Source organism: Lygodium microphyllum, chromosome 3 (assembly GCF_053477565.2).
Source record: "Lygodium microphyllum isolate KBCC chromosome 3, Lygodium_microphyllum_v1.1.10, whole genome shotgun sequence".
NCBI classification, from domain to species: Eukaryota; Viridiplantae; Streptophyta; class Polypodiopsida; order Schizaeales; family Lygodiaceae; genus Lygodium; species Lygodium microphyllum.
Window position 1 is genome coordinate 141,002,548 of NC_141137.1, and position 11,780 is coordinate 141,014,327.

Below are 11,780 nucleotides of genomic sequence, written 5' to 3' on the forward strand. Positions count from 1 at the left end.
CACTAAGACTGTCTGTGTCCTGCTTTCCCACAGTAATGGCATGTAAGATCAGACTTACATCCACAGTACTTGCTACGTCTACATGACTTAGACTAGGACTTTTGAGAATCCTTTCCATGACGATCATTACCTTTCTTGCCACTTCTGCCACCTCTAAAGGATAAAGCATGTGAACCGCGAGAAGTGTCATTGTTTGTTCCAAGACTTAGGTAAAGTGCCAAGTAGAAAGAAAGGATGCAAATTATCCTGAAACTCAATACCCTATTGAAGCAGATTCTTCGATAGAATGAAACTGGCTAAAGTGAGCTGACAATGGGGTCCCCTCCTTCATGCAGAGATCCATCATTTATATAAGCCAATACATCTACGAAGCATGGCTCTGCTTTGCATAAAGTTGTTGAATCTTTTCCCATAGATTCCATGCACTCTAATCTTCATCTTCAACAACATTATTGTGGGTCTCTTTAGAGAGTGATAAAATGATAGTGGACTTGCATAGTGCATCTAAATTAACCCAGTCATCATCATCCATGTTCTTGGGTTTAATACATTTTTTTCTTAGTAGCTTAATCTACAATATCTGCACCAAAACTTGCCATATTTGAGACTTCCAGTAGCCATAGTTGGTGCCATCCAACTTGGCAATGTTAAACAATGCCGTATCTTTGAGATGACTAGCCATAATGAGTCAAACAACATAGAGGCACTATGCAAAAAATAGCTTATTGTAATTAGCAATAAACATGCAAAAACCATATGCAAAACAAGCTAAAAATAAGAGAAAGTGCTAAAATGACCACCTCTCCACCAAATAGTACCAAAAGTACATCAAAATTAAGCTCAGTAAATACATCATGGTCTGCATAAAACATCTTGCTGTATGCTGTAATAAATCACAGCAATGAGAAAAAGAGAGCAAACAATGAGCTAACAGTGATCTAAAGTCAAGTATGACTATCAAGTTAGATCCTACATGAAGCCGGGCATGTAACAAACATGATAGTAGCCAAGAACCATGAATCAAACACCCAAATGTGTCAGAGCAATCGATGTCAGTAACAAGCGCTGACATAAAGAACTCAGAGAGTAAGCCAAGCTAGGTGTATGCCTAACTAATAGGACTTGACAAAGATTGGTGTATGCTCAAAGAGAAGACAGATCAAATCAGCCCAAAAGCATCCAATGCAGACAAGTATCTATCAAGAGCATATACATGTAAGAGATCCCATCCACTCAAGAAGCTCAACTGTATAAACCACAAGCTCTGCAATATCCAGAGATAGCATGAAGCTCCCATTAGTAGAAAGATCAATGTCAATCGAGCAACCAAGCTCAAAGATAGCATGTGAATATGTAAGGCATCATGGAGCCAAGACCGTATATCAACGGAGCATCCAGAGCAAGGGATTGGTCAAGCATCACCTATAACATCGAGTACATCATGTAACAATCAATGTCAAATATTTGACAACCCAAATAAGCATCCAAGAGCTCCAAAGTATGCAAATGAAAGCCCAGCTGAAGCTCCAAGTGGTAATCAAACATAGACAATGTAAGGAGCATGCATTTCTAACATATGCATTAAAGCATGTACCAAAGGGTCAAGCATAGAACATAGGCATAATGACTTTCACAAAGCATGCCATTGCAGACCAATGTCAATCAAATGCCAACCAAGATGGAGCTCAGTCAAAGCTCAAAAGGCATTCCAGAGCAACACAAGGCATGTGCCAACCTCCGTATATATCCGTGTAGTCATATAAATCACTCAAAAAGCACTCATGACCAGAAGGTAGAGCATATACTGACCAAATAGGCTTCAGTTCCAATTATTACATCAATAAATTCACTATCAAAACTGAGTAAATCAGTCCTCAAATCAAGCTCAAAGCCATCTCAAATCATGGGCACATGATATACCAATGTACTAGTATCAACAATCGATAGTGCATATAGAACACTCGAATCATGCTCAGGAGCAATAGGCACATAAAATCCCTGTTAAAAGAGGTTCAATCCTGGTGTATATAGCAATGAATACACTATCAAACCAAGCGATTTCAGTATCAAAATCAGCTCCAAATCCAATCCATAACATGGACATAGCATTTCTATACATGTAGACATAACCCAGCATAACAACCGGGCATCATAAGACCAACAAAGCTGACCATAGAAGTATCAACTAGAGTGTTTCCCTATATTTCTGACACAAACCTTAGCCAAAATAGAGCAAATTAAGTGGTTAAATCAATCCAAAATCAACACCAAGTAATGACATAACATCCCTAAATATATAAACATCAACCAAGCATAACCGAGCATCATCCAACAAAAATGGCAATGAAAAGATAAGTGATGCCCTATTTTATGGCAGTCTATGGATTGCTATAACACTCCAAAACTGAAGCTTAGTACTCAAATCAAATACTAAGAGTGGAAGGATCAATGCCAAGCATTAAAACCACGTGTATAAGTGCTGGTATAGCTCCCCAATGAAGAAGATATGATGTAGGAGATGAAAATTGTGAGCTGCTGCTTAAAAAAGGGCATGTTTCACACAATGTGATGCTGCATTAGCAGGATGAGGGCTATGGGGAGCTACTCCAACTTGTTCAAAAAGGCTCAAAGTGCGCCCAAGAATAATGCAACCGATAGGAAGCTCAAACAGAGTGGCTATGGTTGCCAACAAAGAGATAACTGCTATAGCTATTTGAATGGAAGCAGAGAGTGTGCAAGCTCGAGCTCATGAAGAAGAAGGCTATGATTGCCAACAAAGAGATAACTGTTGTAGGTACTTGAATGGAAGCTAAGAGTGTGTCGGTGGACCAAGCTCGAGCTCACGAAGAAGAAGGCTCTAATACTAGTTGAAGGGAAGAGAGCCCAGAAGTGGAAGCACGAGTGGGAGAAAGAGCAAGAGAGAGAGACACACACAATGTGGGAACTCCAACAGTCACAATGTGTGTCGGGCCTTCCCTTTATTCAAATGTCACTAAAAGAATAAAGAAAAAAGTGACAGTGATGGATGCTTGCCACCCTGCAGTGTGTAGGTGCGGGACTATCAGTGTACTAATACACAGGCGGCTAGGTAGAGATGCCTTTACCCCCAGCAGAAGTTGAGTCCATCTTGCTACAAGATCAAATGTCTTATAATGATACTGGCAATGCTAACGCCATTGATATGCCAAGCATCAAAACCAACTAAATAAGTGCTTATGTACCTGCCCAATGAAAAAGATATGATGTAGGAGATGAAAAACATGAGGAGCTCCTTAAAAAAGGGCATTTTTCACACAACGTGATGCTACATTAGCAGGGTGAGGGCTATGGGGGGCTACTCCAACTTGTTCGAGAAGGCTCAAAAGTGCCCAAGAATAATGCAACCGATAGGAAGCTCAAACGAAGTGGCTATGATTTCCAACAAAGAGATAACTGCTATAGGTATTTGAATGGAAGCTGAGAGTGTGTCGGACCAAGCTCGAGCTCGCGAAGAAGAAGGCTCTAATACCAGTTGAAGGGAGGTGAGCCCTGAAGTGGAAGCACAAGTGGGAGCAAGAGCTATGGTGAAAGGAGCAAGAGCAAGAGAGAGACACAGACACAATATGGGAACTCCAACAGTCAGAATGTGTGACCGGCCTTCCCTTTATTCAAATGTCACTAAAAAAATAAAGAATGAAGTGACATTGATGGGTGCCCGCCGCCCTATAGTGTGTAGGTGCGGGACTAGAAATATACTAATACATGGGCGGCTAAACGAGAGGCCTTTACCCCCAACAGAAGTTGAGTCCATCTTGCTGCAAGATCAAATGTCCTATAATGATGCTTGCAGTGGTAACATCATTGATGCCTCTTGGGTGTACAAGGTTTCTATTCTCCTTTTCCTTGATAGGGTAAAGCAAAGGTACACTAATCTTCTTTCTACTAGTATATTGATTTATTACATGTGTCACCTGCCATTGGAGGATGATGTCTACCAATGACTTGACTCCACTTAGCATGGCAAAGCTACCTTGGTTCTGTTCAAGTTCATGGGCAAAGAATTCTATCTCGTCCTACTAGCATCCAAAGTAGAATGTGATTGGGTTTTGGCCTCAACTACTTTGATGTTCATCCTTTTCTCCCATTACTGTATTGTGGACTGTTATAACAGTCCAAAACTAATCCTTAGCACTCAAATCAAATGCCAAGAGTGGAAGGATCAATGCCAAGAATCAAAACCAAGTGTATAAGTGCTTGTATGGCTCCCCAATGAAGAAGATATGATGTAGGAGATGAAAAATGTGAGCTGCTGCTTAATAAAGGGTCTGCTTCACACAACATGATGTTGTATTAGTAGGGTGAGGGCTATGGGGGCTACTCCAACTTGCTCGAGAAGGCTTAAAGAGTGCCCAAGAATAATGCAATCGATAGGAAGCTTAAATGGAGTGGCTATGGCTGCCAACAAAGAAAAGACTGCTCTAGGTATTCGAATGCAAGCTTAGGACCAAGCTTGAGCTTGTCGAGAAGAAGAAGGCTCTAATCCAGTTGAAGGGAGGTGAGCTCTGAAGTGGAAGCATGAGTGGGAGCAAGAGCTATGGTGAAAGAAGCAAGAGGCAAGAGAGAGAGACACACACAATGTAGGAACTCTAACAATCACAATGTTGACTGTCCTTCCCTTTATTCAAATGTCACTGAAAGAATAAAGAATGAAGTGACAGTGATGGGTGCCCGCCACCTTGTTGTGCGTAGGCAGGTGCGGGACGGTTAGTGTACTAATACACAGGCGGCTAGGTAGAGACACCTTTTCCCCCAACAGAATTTGAGTCCATCTTGCTACAAGATCAAATGTCCTATAATGATGCTTGCAATGCTAACATCGTTGATGCCTCTTGGGTGTACAAGGTTTCTATTCCCCTTTTCCTTGATAGGGTTAAGCAGAGTACACTAATATTCTTTCTACTAGTATACCGATTTATTGCATGGGTCATCCCCCATTGGAGGATGACATCTACCAATAACTTGACTCCACTTAGCATGGCAAAGCTACCTTGGTTCTGTTCAAGTTCATGGGCAAAGGATTATATCTCGTCCTACTAGCATCCATAGTACAACATGATTGGGTCTTGGCCTCAGCTACTTTAATCTTCATCCTTTTCTCCCAATAGTGTATTGTGGACTCTTAGAATGGTCCAAAACTAATGCATAGCACTCAAATCGAATGCGGAGAGTGGAAGGATCAATGCCAAGCATATAAGTGCTTGTATAGCTCCCCAATGAAGAAGATATTATGTAGGAGATGAAAAATGTGAGTTGCTGCTTAAAAAATGGCATGTTTCACACAATGTGATGCTACATCAGTAGGGTGAGGGCTATGGAGGGCTACTCCAGCTTGCTCAAGAAGGCTCAAAGAGTGCCCAAGAATAATGCAACCAATAGGAAGCTCAAACAGAGTGGCTATGGTTGCCAAGAAAGAGATAACTGTTGTAGGTAGTCGAATGGAAGCTGAGAGTGTGCGCCAGGAGCTCGTGAAGAAGAAGGCTCTAATATTAGTTGAAGGAAGGTGAGCCCTGAAGTGGAAGCATGAGTGGGAGCAAGAGCTATGGTGAAAGAAGCAAGAGCAAGAGAGAGAGATACACATAATGTGGGAACTCCAACAATCACAATGTGTGACCAGCTCTTCCCTTTATTCAAACGTCACTGAAAGAATAAAGAATGAAGTGAAAGTGATGGGCATCTGCTGCCCGGCAATGTGTAGATGTGGGATTGTCAATGTACTAATACACGAGTGGCTAGGCAGGGATGCCTTTACCCCCAACAAAAGTCTCATAAAAGTTCAGTCCATCTTGTTGCAAGATCAAATGTCCTATAATGAAATCATCTTGCAATGCTAACATCGTTGATGCCTCTTGGGTGTACAAGGTTTCTATTCCCCTTTTCCTTGATAGGTTTAAGCAGAGGTACAATAATCTTCTTTCTACTAGTATACTGATTTATTGCATTGGTCACCCCCCATTGGAGGATGACATCTACCAATGACTTGACTCCACTTAGCATGGCAAACCTACCTTGGTTCTATTCAAGTTCATGGGCAAAGGATTCTATCTCGTCCTACCAGCATCCGTAGTAGAACGTGATTGGGTCTTGGCCCCAGCTACTTTGGTGTTCATTCTTTTCTCCCAAGAGTGTATTTTGGACTCTTAGAACAGTCCAAAACTAATGCTTAGAACTCAAATCGAATGTCAAGAGTGGAAGGATCAATGCCAAGCATCAAAACCAAGCATACAAGTGCTTGTATAGCTCCCCAATGAAGAAGATATGATGTAGGAGATGAAAACTGTGAGCTGTTGCTTAAAAAAGGTCATGTTTCACACAATGTGATGCTGCATCAGTAGGATGAGGGCTATGGGGGGACTACTCCAACTTGCTTGAGAAGGCTCATAGAGTGAACAAGAATAATGCAACCAATAGGAAGCTCAAACGGAGTGGCTATGGCTAGCAACAAAGAGATTATTGTTATAGGTATTCAAATGCAAGCTGAGAGTGTGCTAGCTCGAGCTCGGGAAGAAGAAGGCTCTAATACCAGGTGAAGAGAGGTGAGCCCTAAAGTGAAAGCACGAGTGGGAGTAAGAGCTATTGTGACAGGAGTAAGAGTAAGAGAGAGAGAGACACACACAATGTGGGAACTCCAACAATCATAATGTGCGACTAGCGTTGCCTTTTCTCAAATGTCACTGAAAGAATAAAGAGTGAAGTGACATTGATGGGCGCCCTCCGCTCTACAGTGTGCAGGCAGGTGCGAGACTATTAGTGTACTAATACACGGGTGGCTAGGTAGAGATGCCTTTACCCCCAACAGAAGTTGAGTCCATCTTGCTGCAAGATCAAATGTCCTATATTTATGCTTGCAACGCTAACATCGTTGATGCCTCTTGGGTGTACAAGGTTTCTATTCCCCTTTTCCTTGATAGGGTTAAGTAGAGGTACAATAATCTTCTTTCTACTAGTATACTGATTTATTGCATTGGTCACCCCCCATTGGAGGATGACATCTACCAATGACTTGACTCCACTTAGCATGGCAAACCTACCTTGGTTCTATTCAAGTTCATGGGCAAAGGATTCTATCTCGTCCTACCAGCATCCATAGTAGAACGTGATTGGGTCTTGGCCCCAGCTACTTTGGTGTTCATTCTTTTCTCCCAAGAGTGTATTTTGGACTCTTAGAACAGTCAAAACTAATGCTTAGAACTCAAATCGAATGCCAAGAGTGGAAGGATCAATGCCAAGCATCAAAACCAAGCATACAAGTGCTTGTATAGCTCCCCAATGAAGAATATATGATGTAGGAGATGAAAACTGTGAGCTTTTGCTTAAAAAAGGTCATGTTTCACACAATGTGATGCTGCATCAGTAGGGTGAGGGCTATGGGGGGACTACTCCAACTTGCTTGAGAAGGCTCATAGAGTGAACAAGAATAATGCAACCAATAGGAAGCTCAAACGGAGTGGCTATGGCTAGCAACAAAGAGATTATTGTTATAGGTATTCGAATGCAAGCTGAGAGTGTGCTAGCTCGAGCTCGGGAAGAAGAAGGCTCTAATACCAGGTGAAGAGAGGTGAGCCCTAAAGTGAAAGCATGAGTGGGAGTAAGAGCTATTGTGACAGGAGTAAGAGAAAGAGAGAGAGAGACACACACAATGTGGAAACTCCAACAATCATAATGTGTGACTAGTGTTCCCTTTTCTCAAATGTCACTGAAAGAATAAAGAGTGAAGTGACATTGATGGGCACCCTCCACTCTACAGTGTGCAGGCAGGTGCGAGGCTGTTAGTGTACTAATACACGGGTGGCTAGGTAGAGATGCCTTTACCCCCAACAGAAGTTGAGTCCATCTTGCTGCAAGATCAAATGTCCTATATTTATGCTTGCAATGCTAACATCGTTGATGCCTCTTGGGTGTACAAGGTTTCTATTCCCCTTTCCTTGATAGGGTTAAGTAGAGGTACAATAATCTTCTTTCTACTAGTATACTGATTTATTGCATTGGTCACCCCCCATTGGAGGATGACATCTACCAATGACTTGACTCCACTTAGCATGGCAAACCTACCTTGGTTCTATTCAAGTTCATGGGCAAAGGATTCTATCTCGTCCTACCAGCATCCATAGTAGAACATGATTGGGTCTTGGCCCCAGCTACTTTGTGTTCATTCTTTTCTCCCAAGAGTGTATTTTGGACTCTTAGAACAGTCCAAAACTAATGCTTAGAACTCAAATCGAATGCCAAGAGTGGAAGGATCAATGCCAAGCATCAAAACCAAGCATACAAGTGCTTGTATAGCTCCCCAATGAAGAAGATATGATGTAGGAGATGAAAATTGTAAGCTGCTGCTTAAAAAAGGTCATGTTTCACACAATGTGATGCTGCAACAGTAGGGTGAGGGCTATGGGGGGACTACTCCAACTTGCTTGAGAAGGCTCATAGAGTGAACAAGAATAATGCAACCAATAGGAAGCTCAAACGGAGTGGCTATGGCTAGCAACAAAGAGATTATTGTTATAGGTATTCGAATGCAAGCTGAGAGTGTGCTAGCTCGAGCTCGGGAAGAAGAAGGCTCTAATACCAGGTGAAGAGAGGTGAGCCCTAAAGTGAAAGCACGAGTGCGAGTAAGAGCTATTGTGACAGGAGTAAGAGTAAGAGAGAGAGAGACACACACAATGTGGGAACTCCAACAATCATAATGTGCAACTAGCGTTCCCCAATAGAAGTTGAGTCCATCTTGCTGCAAGATCAAATGTCCTATATTTATGCTTGCAATGCTAACATCGTTGATGCCTCTTGGGTGTACAAGGTTTCTATTCCCCTTTTCCTTGATAGGGTTAAGTAGAGGTACACTAATATTCTTTCTACTAGTGGACTAATTTATTGCATGGGTCACCCCCCATTGGAGGATGACGCCTCCACTTGCATGGCAAAGCTACCTTGGTTCTGTTCAAGTTCATGGGCAAAGGATTCTATCTCGTCCTAATAGCATCCATAGTAGAACGTGATTGGGTATTGGCCTCGCTACTTTGGTGTTCATCCTTTCCTCCCAATATTGTATTGTGGACTCTTAGAATGGTCCCAAACTATAATGCTTACCACTCAAATCGAATGCCAAGAATGGAAGGATCAATGTCAAGCATCAAAACCAAGCGTATAAGTGCTTCTGTAGCTCCCCAATGAAGAAGATATGATGTAGGAGATGAAAATTGTGAGCTGCTACTTAAAAAAGGGCATGTTTCACACAATGTGATGCTGCATCAGTAGGGTGAGGGCTACGGGGGACTACTCCAACTTGCTTGAGAAGGCTCAAAGAGTGCCCGAGAATAATGCAACCGATAGGAAGCTCAAACAGAGTGGCTATGGTTGCCAACAAAGAGATACTTGCTGTAGGTATTCGAATGGAATCTGACAGTGTGCCAGAGCTCGCAAAGAAGAAGTCTCTAATACAAGTTGAAGGGAGGTGAGCCCTGAATTGGAAGGACAAGTGGGAGCAAGAGCTATGGTGAGAGGAGCAAGAGCAAGAGAGAGAGACACACACAATGTGGGAACTCCAACAGTCACAATGTGTGACCGGCCTTCCCTTTATTCAAATGTCACTCAAAGAATAAAGAATGAAGTGACAGTCTCAGCTACTTTGGTGTTCATCCTTTTCTCCCAATAGTGTATTGTAGCACGAGTGCCCTATTTGGATTTCTTTCCAACCATGGCATGACAAGGAGGTGCTCACTATCCCATCACCAGTTGGTTGGGTCATGTATGCCCCCTTAATGGCCACCTCTTAGGGATTACTCAAGAGTGAAGGGAGGACGTCTATCCTTTGGGATAGATGCAATGAGCCACTAGAGGACTTGAGAGGATTTGAGGTGGTACTAAAAGTACATTTTTTCACCCTTCCCAAACTCGTGCTACCATTGTTAGGGGAGTAGACATTTTGCAAGTGCATGCCCCAACAAGCATCCAATGGAATTCGCACAACAAACAAAAGAAAAAGGTAAGGGTTGTGCGAAGCCAATGGAGCCTACCACATCAAAAGTTGTGGTTGTAGAGACCTCTAACATCAAAGTATTTAACAAGAAAGGTGAGCAAGGTAATGCATCAAAGGAGGTTGCAAACGAAGAGACAAGACTAAAATATATTGATGGCATAGGCAAATAGGAACTTTCCAAAACAAAGGCCAATAGCTATGAGAGCAATAGCGAAAATCAAGCTCCTAGTATGAGCAACACCAAGGAGAAGAACAACAAAGGTAAGAGCAAAGTTTCTCTCAAGAAACTTGCTAGATCTTTGTTGGAACTATTTTGCCCCAATTAAAGGTCGCAAACTATTGGGTAAGCCCAACTACATGTGTTGATTAGGGCTGGTCTACACCCAAGGTGAACATCGACTTCTAGAATATCAAGGGGCTTGAATCGAATTTATGGAAGTAAATATGCTACTCTTTGATTTTGAAACACGAGCTATGATTGCCTTTCATAAAGTGAAGTTGGATGATGAGAGCTATAAAGAGCTAACTATGCCAAGGTATACCTTCTACCTTGTTGCATGTTATAGGGGGAAAGGTAGCTCACTTCTCTACATCAAAGATGATCTTTCTTTGCCCTTATCATGGAAAGCCAGTGATGGAAGCTCTATAGTGGCATTAATAAAAGTTGGATCAAAGAATCTAATGATTGCTTCTGCCTACGCTTCCAACGTCTTGGTAATAAGGGCTTTGCAATGGGATCCAAATAAAAAAGCTCTATAGCAACATTAATCACAGTTGGATAAGAGAATCTAATGATTGCTTCTATCTATGCTTCCAACATCTTGGTTGTGCAACTAGATGCAAGTAAAAATAATGTGCTTGATTAGGTGGGCATCCTTAGAGGAGATTGGAATATGGAATATAGTGAAGGTGATAGATCACATGGAAGGAGCAATAAGATTTAGGAAGAATGAGAAGTGTGGGACAATCTTTTGTGTTCTTGCAAATCTCAAGGATCTCGCAACAATGGAAGAAGGGAAGTGCTCCTTCACCTAGCACAACAAACATGTTGGCTTCACATGAAGAGCTACTAGACTTGACTGCATGTATGCTACTCATGGCAAATGGTGACTAGGTGAAAAATTATTATTTCCAGGTCTTTAGGATATGACTTCTTTGGACCACATTGCCAATCGTGGTATCAATTAGCGTGATTAAAATAGGAAGGAGACAAAGTTGCTCATGTTTTTCTAAACTAGACACATATTTTCTAGAAGATCATCCCTTCTGATAAGCAAGGCTTACATGTTGTAATGAATGTGTTACTCCATTCCCCCTAGGATCCCCATTTGCAAAGACTACTCAATAACATTGAAGGATTTCTGAAGATGCATGAAAAGAAGGCGGTTTAGGTAGCTAGAATCCAACAGAGAGGCACTTGGGAAATCAATGGAGATGTTTCAAATACTTCTTTTTCAACTCGCTTAAAGGTGCATTAGTAGCTAGTGCTTCATGGAGCAAAATTAGGAAGATAGGTAATCCTACACTTAACAAAAGTATTTGGCTCAATTCACATCCCTTTGACCCCTCGGTTACATTGTTTCCTATGCCCTCCACCAATAACAAGGTACAAAGTCTTGGATAGACATTTGGGATGCATGGCATCATTGCTTTCATGGTGTGGAATGGATTGTGGAGAGATTCCAACTTTTGAGCATGAAAATAAATAGGCTTGAAAGGATACTAGTGGACATTACCCCTAATTGGCCAACAACTATTGTACCATGATAGA